Raw genomic sequence first — 9,533 nt, 5'->3', positions numbered from 1 at the left:
TTGACCTCAAAAAGGCTGTATATTGTCTCCCTGCTTATTTAACTTGTATGCAGAATTCATCATGCGACGGAATTAAGATTGCCAGAAGAAATATCAACAACCTCAGATATGCTGATGACACAACCTTGATGGCAGAAAGTGAGGAGGAATTAAAGAACCTTTTAATGAGGGTGAAAGAGGAGAGCGCAAAATATGGTCTGAAGCTCAACATCAAAAAAACCAAGATCATGGCCACTGGTCCCATCACCTCCTGGCAAATAGAAGGGGAAGAAATGGAGGCAGTGAGAGATTTTACTTTCTTGGGTTCCAAGAGAAGACTCCCTGGAAAAGACCCTGATGTTGGGAAAGATGGAGGGCACAAGGAGAAGGGGACGACAGAGGACGAGATGGTTGGACAGTGTTTTCGAAGCTACGAACATGAGTTTGACCAAACTGCAGGAGGCAGTGCAAGACAGGAGTGCCTGGCGTGCTATGGTCCATGGGGTCACAAAGAGTCGGACACGACTAAACAACAACAACAGTTCTCTGCAAGGTGGAAGGAAAATGGAAAAAGCCTCCCCATTGTCTTTTCATTCACAAATCCTGCCTTAAGGGTATGTTTGTGTATTAATAGGGTGAGCCTGTGACTTGGCCCAGGAACTAAGTATCATTACAAAAAGACTGGGCAGGCTCCCCAGGTAATCCAGTCAAGTGACCATTAACAGGTAACCTGCCAGACAGGAGATAAACAACGCCCTCAGATTTCTGTTGTAAACAGCCTTTTCTGTGATGTAGGTATGATGTATCTGGGGTGGTGGTCTTGGGTTACACCCCTTCTGTGATATATGTATGATGTATGGAGGTGTGGTCTTGAGCTCCGGGGCAGGGAATTTCAAAATGTCTATATAAGGGCAGGCACACCTCTCTTCTGGGTCCTCCTCCTTTTTCCTGCCTGGGAGGGGAGCACCCTGTTGCAACAGTTCAATAAAGATCAGGCTTACTAGCTGCTTTGCTTCTCAATATTCTCTGGTTGGCCTCTGTTATTTTCTCCTACCGATGGAGAGCCTTAAAAAGGACTCTATAAGGGCAGATTTTGTTTACAACAATTACGCACAGCCCTCTCCATCCTGGCAAGAAAGAGACTTGAGCACCTTTTAGCGACACATCCCGGTCAGGCAAAAGCACCAGAGGAGGGTAGGAAGCATGGCTGGTGGGGGCGTGGCCTACAGAGATGGAGTGTTGCCTGAGGAACGTCCGGAAGACTATTTGGCCCCAGAGCCTTAAGTTGCCCTCCCATCCTCTTATCACCTTTTTCAGAAAGGGCCCGGGGCCACCCAGTGAACTTCACAGCTTTCCTGATCCTACTCTGATCCTTTATAACTGCTGTTCTTCTAACCCAGGGGTCAGCAACCTTTTTCAGCCGTCCCTGAGACCTTGTGGGGGGGCCGGACTATATTTTGGAGGGGGGGGGAAATGAACGAATTCCTATGCCCCACAAATAACCCAGAGATGCATTTTAAATAAAAGCACACATTCTACTCACGTAAAAACACCAGGCAGGCCCCACAAATAACCCAGAGATGCATTTTAAATAAAAGGACACATTCTACTCATGTAAAAACATGCTGATTCCCGGACCGTCAGCGGGCTGGATTGAGAAGGCAATTGGGCCGGATCTAGCCCATGGGCCTTATGGTGCCTGCCCCTGTTCTAACCCCTGAAAAGGAATCGGTTGTGACATCTCCCTTCTTTGGGCTAGGGTAGAAATGGCCCGAGTTAATATTTAAAACTGTGAGGAGGAAGGCAAAGGCGGGTACGCTGTCAAGTTCAATTTGAATCTCAAAACCACCTACAGATCTTGCAACATGTGGATTAGAAGGGAATGGGGAGTGGAAAGAATGCCTGCTGTGCCAGCGGTCATAGAGCAGAGCCTAGAAAAGGGAATGCTGGAATATAAAACTCTGTGCTTGCTATCCAAACACTCGCTATACAAAAATTCACTTACCCAGATCAGTACCCAAACACACTGCAGGTTCAGATATCCAAACAGCCAGACCTGCATATATACTGCCTTATTTTTTGTGTTTTGCGAGTCCATGGCAGCCATTTCACCAGGAACCATGGCAGTGTTAGGGAATTTTATAGGGGGGGGGCACCCAAACGAGGCTTCATTGGGGAATCAAGATTGGCACAAATGCCCTCAAGGGGACCCCGTCTGATCCTACAACACCACTCTAGTATTGCACCAACACAAACCCCTCAAGATCAAGCCCCGTGTAATAAAGGCTCCCTTTCCTACCCTTTCTCAGTTGCCTGAGACTCTATGTAACCATATTTCTTTATGAATGAATACCGTGTATCTGTATTTCTAAATGAAACCCCCTTTTGCGACTCTGGCCAAGGGCTCTCAGGGATGCAGGGAACAGCCATAAAATCCTTTAAGCGAGAGGTCACGTAGCCAGGGTGGTGCTCCTCTGCATATCCATAATACATTCAGGTACCATCTCCTGCCATTCTCAACCCTCAGACGCCAGAGGCAATACACATACCTGGACCCATTGTTTTTCCCTGCCAGGTACTCAAGGATCCCCTCCCAGATACTTACTACTGGTACTTGCTTATCAATGTCCTGGGACATCATGCATTGTTACCTTATGTTAATCCTGTTTACCTCCTGTTTACCTGTATGCTAATGCCCCTTGCACCTTCCCCTTTTCTGACGTTTTACCCTGTCACAAGTGATGTATGTATGATGCTTTCGATGTGCATTATGGGATGGTGTTGGGAACTTTTAAAAGTTCTTGCAGCCCTGTTCACGGTGTTCAGTCTGGCATTGAACCTGCTGCGCAGTAATAAACCTTGCTGTTTGCTCCGGATCGTGGCTGGACTCCTTCCTTTTATACTCCGCAATGACCACAGGCCCTTGCCTGATGAGCTGGGTGGCTGAGCATTCTCGCACCCAGAATTTTGCCCTAACAGCATGATGGAGCAAGGGGGACAGATCGGACAAATAAGATTGCACTTTCCCCTTCTTTGTTTGCCTTTTGCAATATTTCAGTGGGCTTTCCAGGGTTTTTCTGTCACCTTAGCGTCAAAATTCCATGGTCAGCAGGCTCCTCTTAAATTCTTATCATTTAAACCTCTGCTGCAAACGCCGCTAATGACAAAGGCTTAGAACCAAGAACATGTGCTTCTTAATAATGGGTAGGCAAACTAAGGCCCGGGGGCCGGATCCAGCCCAATCGCCTTCTAAATCCGGCCCGGGAATCAGCGTGTTTTTACATGAGAAGAATGTGTCCTTTTATTTAAAATGCACCTCTGGTTTATTTGTGGGGCATAGGAATTCATTCATTTATTTTTTTCAAAATATAGTCCGGCCCCCCACAAGGTCTGAGGGGCAGGGGACCGGCCCCCTGCTGAGAAAGTTTGCTGGCCCCTGTTCTTAATCAATATGCCAACCCATTTGCAAACCTCTTTCCTTCTCTGCTCGCCTCTTTCAAAGCGGTATCTGAGGGACCGAACTCTTGCAAAAGTCTGGCTTTTTTACGAGGCAAACACCAGCATGAGCTCCTGTGTAGTATAAACACGGCTGGACAACCAATGTGGGTGTGCCAATCACAAGAGCCTTGTGTTCCCTCTGTTGAGAAATTCCTACTTAAGAATCTAGAAGAGGCAAGACCGGTCCGGATGTTCCCCATCTCTGGAGGATACCGCTTTGTTTTGATGCACCATGCTAATGCCAGCGAGGCCTGGCATGGACAAGATAAAACTGCCATCACTTAGACCTCAAAACACCCACCTGTTCTATTCTTTTTTTAAAAAAAATATTCATTTATGTACCTGACTGTGTTAATTGCTTCTCACAAACATACTGTATCTCACAGCAATCTCAGAATTGCTATTAAATTGCAGTTTCATATGCAAAAAAAACCCCAATTAAACGCAATTCCATTTATTATTATTATTATTATTATTATTATTATTATTATTATTATTATTATTATTATTTTAAAAGTATATCAAATTCTCTGTATAGAGACAGTTAAAAACAATTCCATATATGAAGAGAGTTCCATAGATTAAATACAAATTTTAATCCAAGTCAGATACATTGTACACAATCCAAATATTTAAAGCTACACACACACCCCTCCACTAATACTGTAGTTTACCCCTTCCAGAGCTACAAATCCCACTACAAACATCAGTTCCCAGTACACTTTGGTGGTGGTGGTTAAATGTGCTTTAAATGTGCGGTGTGTGAGAAGAAGAAGAAGAAGAAGAAGAAGAAGAAGAAGAAGAAGAAGAAGAAGAAGAAGAAGAAGAAGAAGAAGGAGGAGGAGGAGGAGGAGGAGGAGGAGGAGGAGGAGGAGGAGGAGGAGGAGAAGGAGAAGGAGAAGAAGAAGAAGAAGAAGAAGAAGAAGAAGAAGAAGAAGAAGAAGAAGAAGAGGAGTTTGGATTTGATATCCCGCTTTATCACTACCCGAAGGAGCCTCAAAGCGGCTAACATTCTCCTTTCCCTTCCTCTCCCACAACAAACACTCTGTGAGGTGAGTGGGGCTGAGAGACTTCAGAGAAGTGTGACTAGCCCAAGGTCACCCAGCAGCTGCATGTGGAGGAGCGGAGACACGAACCCGGTTCCCCAGATTATGAGTCTACCGCTCTTAACCACTACACCACATCACAGCTGAAGAAAATATAGGTTGGCAGTCAACTATGTTTTTTTATTATTATTATCAAAAGCAGACCCACTTCAAATAATGACAATGGCAAAATTAGACCCGCTTATTTCAATGAGTCTGACTTGAGGGGTCATTCCTTTCAATATGCTTACTCTTGAGCAAAGCTTAGCTGAGCACCACCCACAATTGTTTACACACATAGGCAAGGGTAATCAGTTGAAATTAATTGGGATGTAGCTGTCACCTCATAGGTTCCTGCCCCAATGAGCTTACAAATTACATTTAGACTATGCCAGGGAGAGTAAGAAAGAGTGACTGTGGGCAGAGCTGGCATCCACCCCTGCCATCCTTTGCCAGCTCAGCTGATTCCTGCCCTGGATCCACACCCAATGGAAAGAAAAAGCCGATCTAGTGCTGTGAGTAATTCTGGATCTCTGGGCCTCGCTGCCTTGCCGGCATCCCGCAATCCCCCTGAAGTATTGTCCAGAATCAAAATACTGATAGTCTGCTTTAGTGTATGAGACAAGTCAAGGGATCACTGAGAAAGTGCCCCACACAAACACATTTTATAGTGAAATAGGTCTTAAGTGCTCCTAGCTATGATACCTATTGCCACCCACCCAATCAGAGGGATTGTGAAACACTGATTTAACAAGCTACACATACCGCCCCGGCAAGGTAACAATGCGTCCCGGGTGAGGAAATGTGACCAACCTCATGATCACGTCACCACTACTGTATGTAAGTAAACACTCGGTGCTGTCCTCCCTTTAAATAAAATAGCAGTCTTTGCATGAATCAAGCTTTCTCGAAAGCCTGATTCCCATCTGCAGGTAGCATTTCAAAATGCACCTTGACAGTTGGTGGGAAGTTTGTGTGTTCAGGCAGAATCACCTACGCCTCCTCTGTTTATCTCTTGTTTTCCCTTTCCGCCCACTGCTCTGTTGCCTTCCAGTTTCTAAATTGTATGCCCCTTGGGGCAGAGGCTTGCTGTCTCCTTGTTTGCAAAGTGCCACGCTGCAACAATGCACCCATTCAATGTAATATTTGGGGGGAACATAATCAGATTGCCCGAGAGCAGGTCTTGCGCAACCTGACGTCTTCCAGATATTTTGGACTACAAAGCCTATGAGCACCGCCCGGCCTCCACCAAGGCTGTTGTGGGGGGCGGGATATCCTGTCTGATAACCCAGAGAACCTCTGCCAGTCAGTGTCAACAGTACTGAGCTACATGGAGCAATAGTCTTAACTCAACTTAAGGCTGTCTTCCTGTGTCGGAGTGGAGATATGATAATTATTCTACTAGCTTTCACTAGGCGTCCTTATCAGCTACATAAACAGTCCATTTCACAAGTGACTGTCCCTTTGGTCTCACTGGGATAGGGACAAGAGAGGACTCCTGCATGTTGAGGTCTAGCAACTTGAGCTTGTTCAAACGGGCCCTTTTAATGCATCCACAGACTGGGGTGTGTGTGTATGGGTGTGGGTGTGTGTGAAAGCAAACAGAATAAGGAATATAAAAAGTGCTTAAGTGGCACATAGATGTCAGTCATTCCCAACTGGGTGCCTTCTGGATGTTTTGCACTACATCTCCCAACAGCTTGATGGGAGTTGTAGTAGGCTAAGGTGACCAGATTTTTTTCAATGAATCCGGGGACACTTTTCAACTTCAATTGATTTTGTATTGTTATGGAAATCACGGGGGTGGGGTGGGGTGACGACACATCTTTAAAGTTGTTAAATGTTATAAATATTATGCATAAACGTATCTTTTCGACTTGACAGCTCAGGGAAGTTACCTAGTTTTAAAAATCATATAAAATCAACTCCAGTTTCCTCCATTCCAACACTATTTTGCCCTTGAAAGGGACTCCAGGAAGTGCCCAGAGGCACTTTGTTGGCCAAACCTAATCCCATCACCAGACCCACCCAGGTGGCAGAGGATGCAAAACCAGGACCTTATTGTTCTTTTCCTGTGGATACTCAAGAAGTTCCTCCTGGTACTTATCACACATTTACTTTTGCCCTGAACCATTACCCTTATTACAGGTAGGTAGCCGTGTTGGTCTGAGTCGAAGCAAAATAAGAAAATTCCTTCAGTAGCACCTTAAAGACCAACTAAGTTTATATTTTGGTATGAGCTTTCGTGTGCATGCACACTTCTTCAGATACACTAGAAACAGAAGTGTCAGACCCTATATATATACAGAGGGTGGTGGGTGGGAATGGGAGATGGGCTGATGGGAGTGGTAACAGGTTTACCACTCCCATCAGCCCATCTCCCATTCCCACCCACCACCCTCTGTATATATATAGGGTCTGACACTTCTGTTTCTAGTGTATCTGAAGAAGTGTGCATGCACACGAAAGCTCATACCAAAATATAAACTTAGTTGGTCTTTAAGGTGCTACTGAAGGAATTTTCTTACATTACCCTTATGTTAATCTTGTTTACCAGTATGTTAATATTGTATGTACCTCCCCTTTTCTGACGTTTAGCTATGTAACTATGATGTAGGAATGACACTTCTGAAATGCATTATGGGATTTTGGTGGGAAGCTTTAAAAGTTATTGTAACCCTGTTCTCAGTGAAAACATAATAATAATAATAAAAATCCTTCCAGTAGCACCTTAGAGACCAACTAAGTTTGTCATAAAAGGGACCCAGGTGGCGCTGTGGGCTAAACCACTGAGCCTAGGGCTTGCTGATCAGAAGGTCGGCGGTTCGAATCCCCGCGACGGGGTGAGCTCCTGTTGCTCAGTCCCAGCTCCTGCCAACCTAGCAGTTCAAAAGCACGTCAAAGTGCAAGTAGATAAATAGGTACCGCTACAGCGGGAAGATAAACGGTGTTTCCGTGTGTTGCTCTGGTTCGCCAGAAGCGGCTTTGTCATGCTGGCCACATGACCTGGAAGCTGTATGCCGGCTCCCTTGGCCAATAATGCGAGATGAGCACGCAACCCCAGAGTCGGTCACGACTGGACCTAATGGTCAGGGGCCCCTTTACCTTTACTAAGTTTGTCATAGGTATGAGCTTAAGAAGTGTGCATGCACACGAAAGCTCATACCTATGACAAACTTAGTTGGTCTCTAAGGTGCTACTGGAAGGATTTTTTTATTATTATTTTGTTTTGACTACGTCAGACCAACTACCTACGGCTACCTACCTGTAACCTGTTCTCAGTGTTTAGTCTTGGCTTGAACCTGTTGCGCAATAAACCTTGCTATTCCCGCAGTGGACCACGGGGTCTTGCCTGACGAGCTGGGTGGCTGAGCAGCCTCACACCCAGAATTTTCCCTAGCAGTACGGGGAATGATTTTTAAGAAACATTGATCACTATAAAATGTGCATTTTTGCTGGGTTTTTTTGGGGGGGAGAAAACCTGCAGTAGGATTACATCTCCCATCACCCCTGACCATTGACTGGGGCCGATGGGAGTTGGAGTCCATCAACATCTGGAAGGCCACAGCTTCCATACCCCTGGTCTAAATATATAATAATCCAGATACCAGTCTCCCCGCCCCGCCCCCTAAAATAAACCTTTGCAGGAATAATTATTTGCAATTATTCAAACCTGATTACAGCAGAGATATCCACGGCACAAAAACGTGGTTAGGAACATGAGCGAAACCCACTCACTTACAATTTTCCAGCTAATGTTAGTGCACTCTAACTCCCACCCACTGATAATATTCTGGAAAGGAAAACAGTGGTGGAGGTTTTAATCTAGGGCCCAGACACGACAATTTCAGCCCTCCTTCGCTTCCCATATACCGGTAGTTCTTGAGCAGATGTGATAAAGCCAGACATGTCTTTCTAATTAGTTTATTTTCATTTCCTACCTCCACCCTTCCTCCCCACTTAAAATAGCTGCAAACTGCCTTATTCACTCCTAAATTGAAACAAAGCAAGTCAATAAGAAGCCAGGTTTTAATTGCCCTGAATTAGTACACACCCAGCTACAAAGGGGAACGCCAGGGAACACCAAGAAGGAGGAAGCTACATTCCAGGAATATTAATTTACCCAATCAGGACTGGAAACTTGAGTGGTGAGATGTGATAGGTGTGCCTTAAATATTTCACTCTCTTTTAAAAGTATTGCTTCAGGACGGGAACATCCCAGGTTCAATCCTCAGCATCTCCAGGTAGAGCCACCTGTTCATGAATTAAGCGGCCAAATTTAATGATTTGCTTGGTTGCTTCAAGAGAGCAGCTGATCTGACCTGGCAATCTATCACAGTATTCCTCAACCTTGGGTTCCGAGATTTATCATCACCATCACCATCATCAATTAAATTTGTAGGCCACCTTTCATTTCTGTTTCTCAGGACAGTTCACAGCATAAGATAAAGTATACAGACACAAAATACAAGACAGAAACAAGAGCAACAAACTAATAAACCTCCTGGACTACATCTCTCACCATCCATCATAACTGGCCAGCTTAGCCAATGGTCAGTGTTATAAGAATTTTAAGGTCTCAAATATAGAATAAATATTCATAAACGCACACATCTGTCTGAAATAGTATGGGAGAGCGATCCTGAAGCCATTTTGACTCTCCCAATGACCGCAAATATTCCTCTGCAGTAAGGGAGAAAGCCTTCCCATTGTCTTTTTGCTTGCAAATCCTGTCTTAAGGGCGAATTTGTGTATGAATAGGCTGAACCTGTGACCAGGACTCGGGAACTAAAGTATTAACCATCACAAAATAATGGCCAGACTGCCCAGCTAATGCAACCAGTGACCATTATTAGGTATCCTGGTAGACATGATTTCTGCTGTAGACCGCCTGCTTCTGTGAGCTGTCTTGGGCTACAGGGTGGGCAATTTCAAAAGTCTATAATATAAAGGCTTGTGCACCATTGTTCT

Source organism: Zootoca vivipara, chromosome 14, assembly GCF_965207765.1.
Source record: "Zootoca vivipara chromosome 14, rZooViv2.hap1.1, whole genome shotgun sequence".
NCBI lineage: Eukaryota > Metazoa > Chordata > Lepidosauria > Squamata > Lacertidae > Zootoca > Zootoca vivipara.
Note: the sequence above shows the minus strand (reverse complement) of the source record.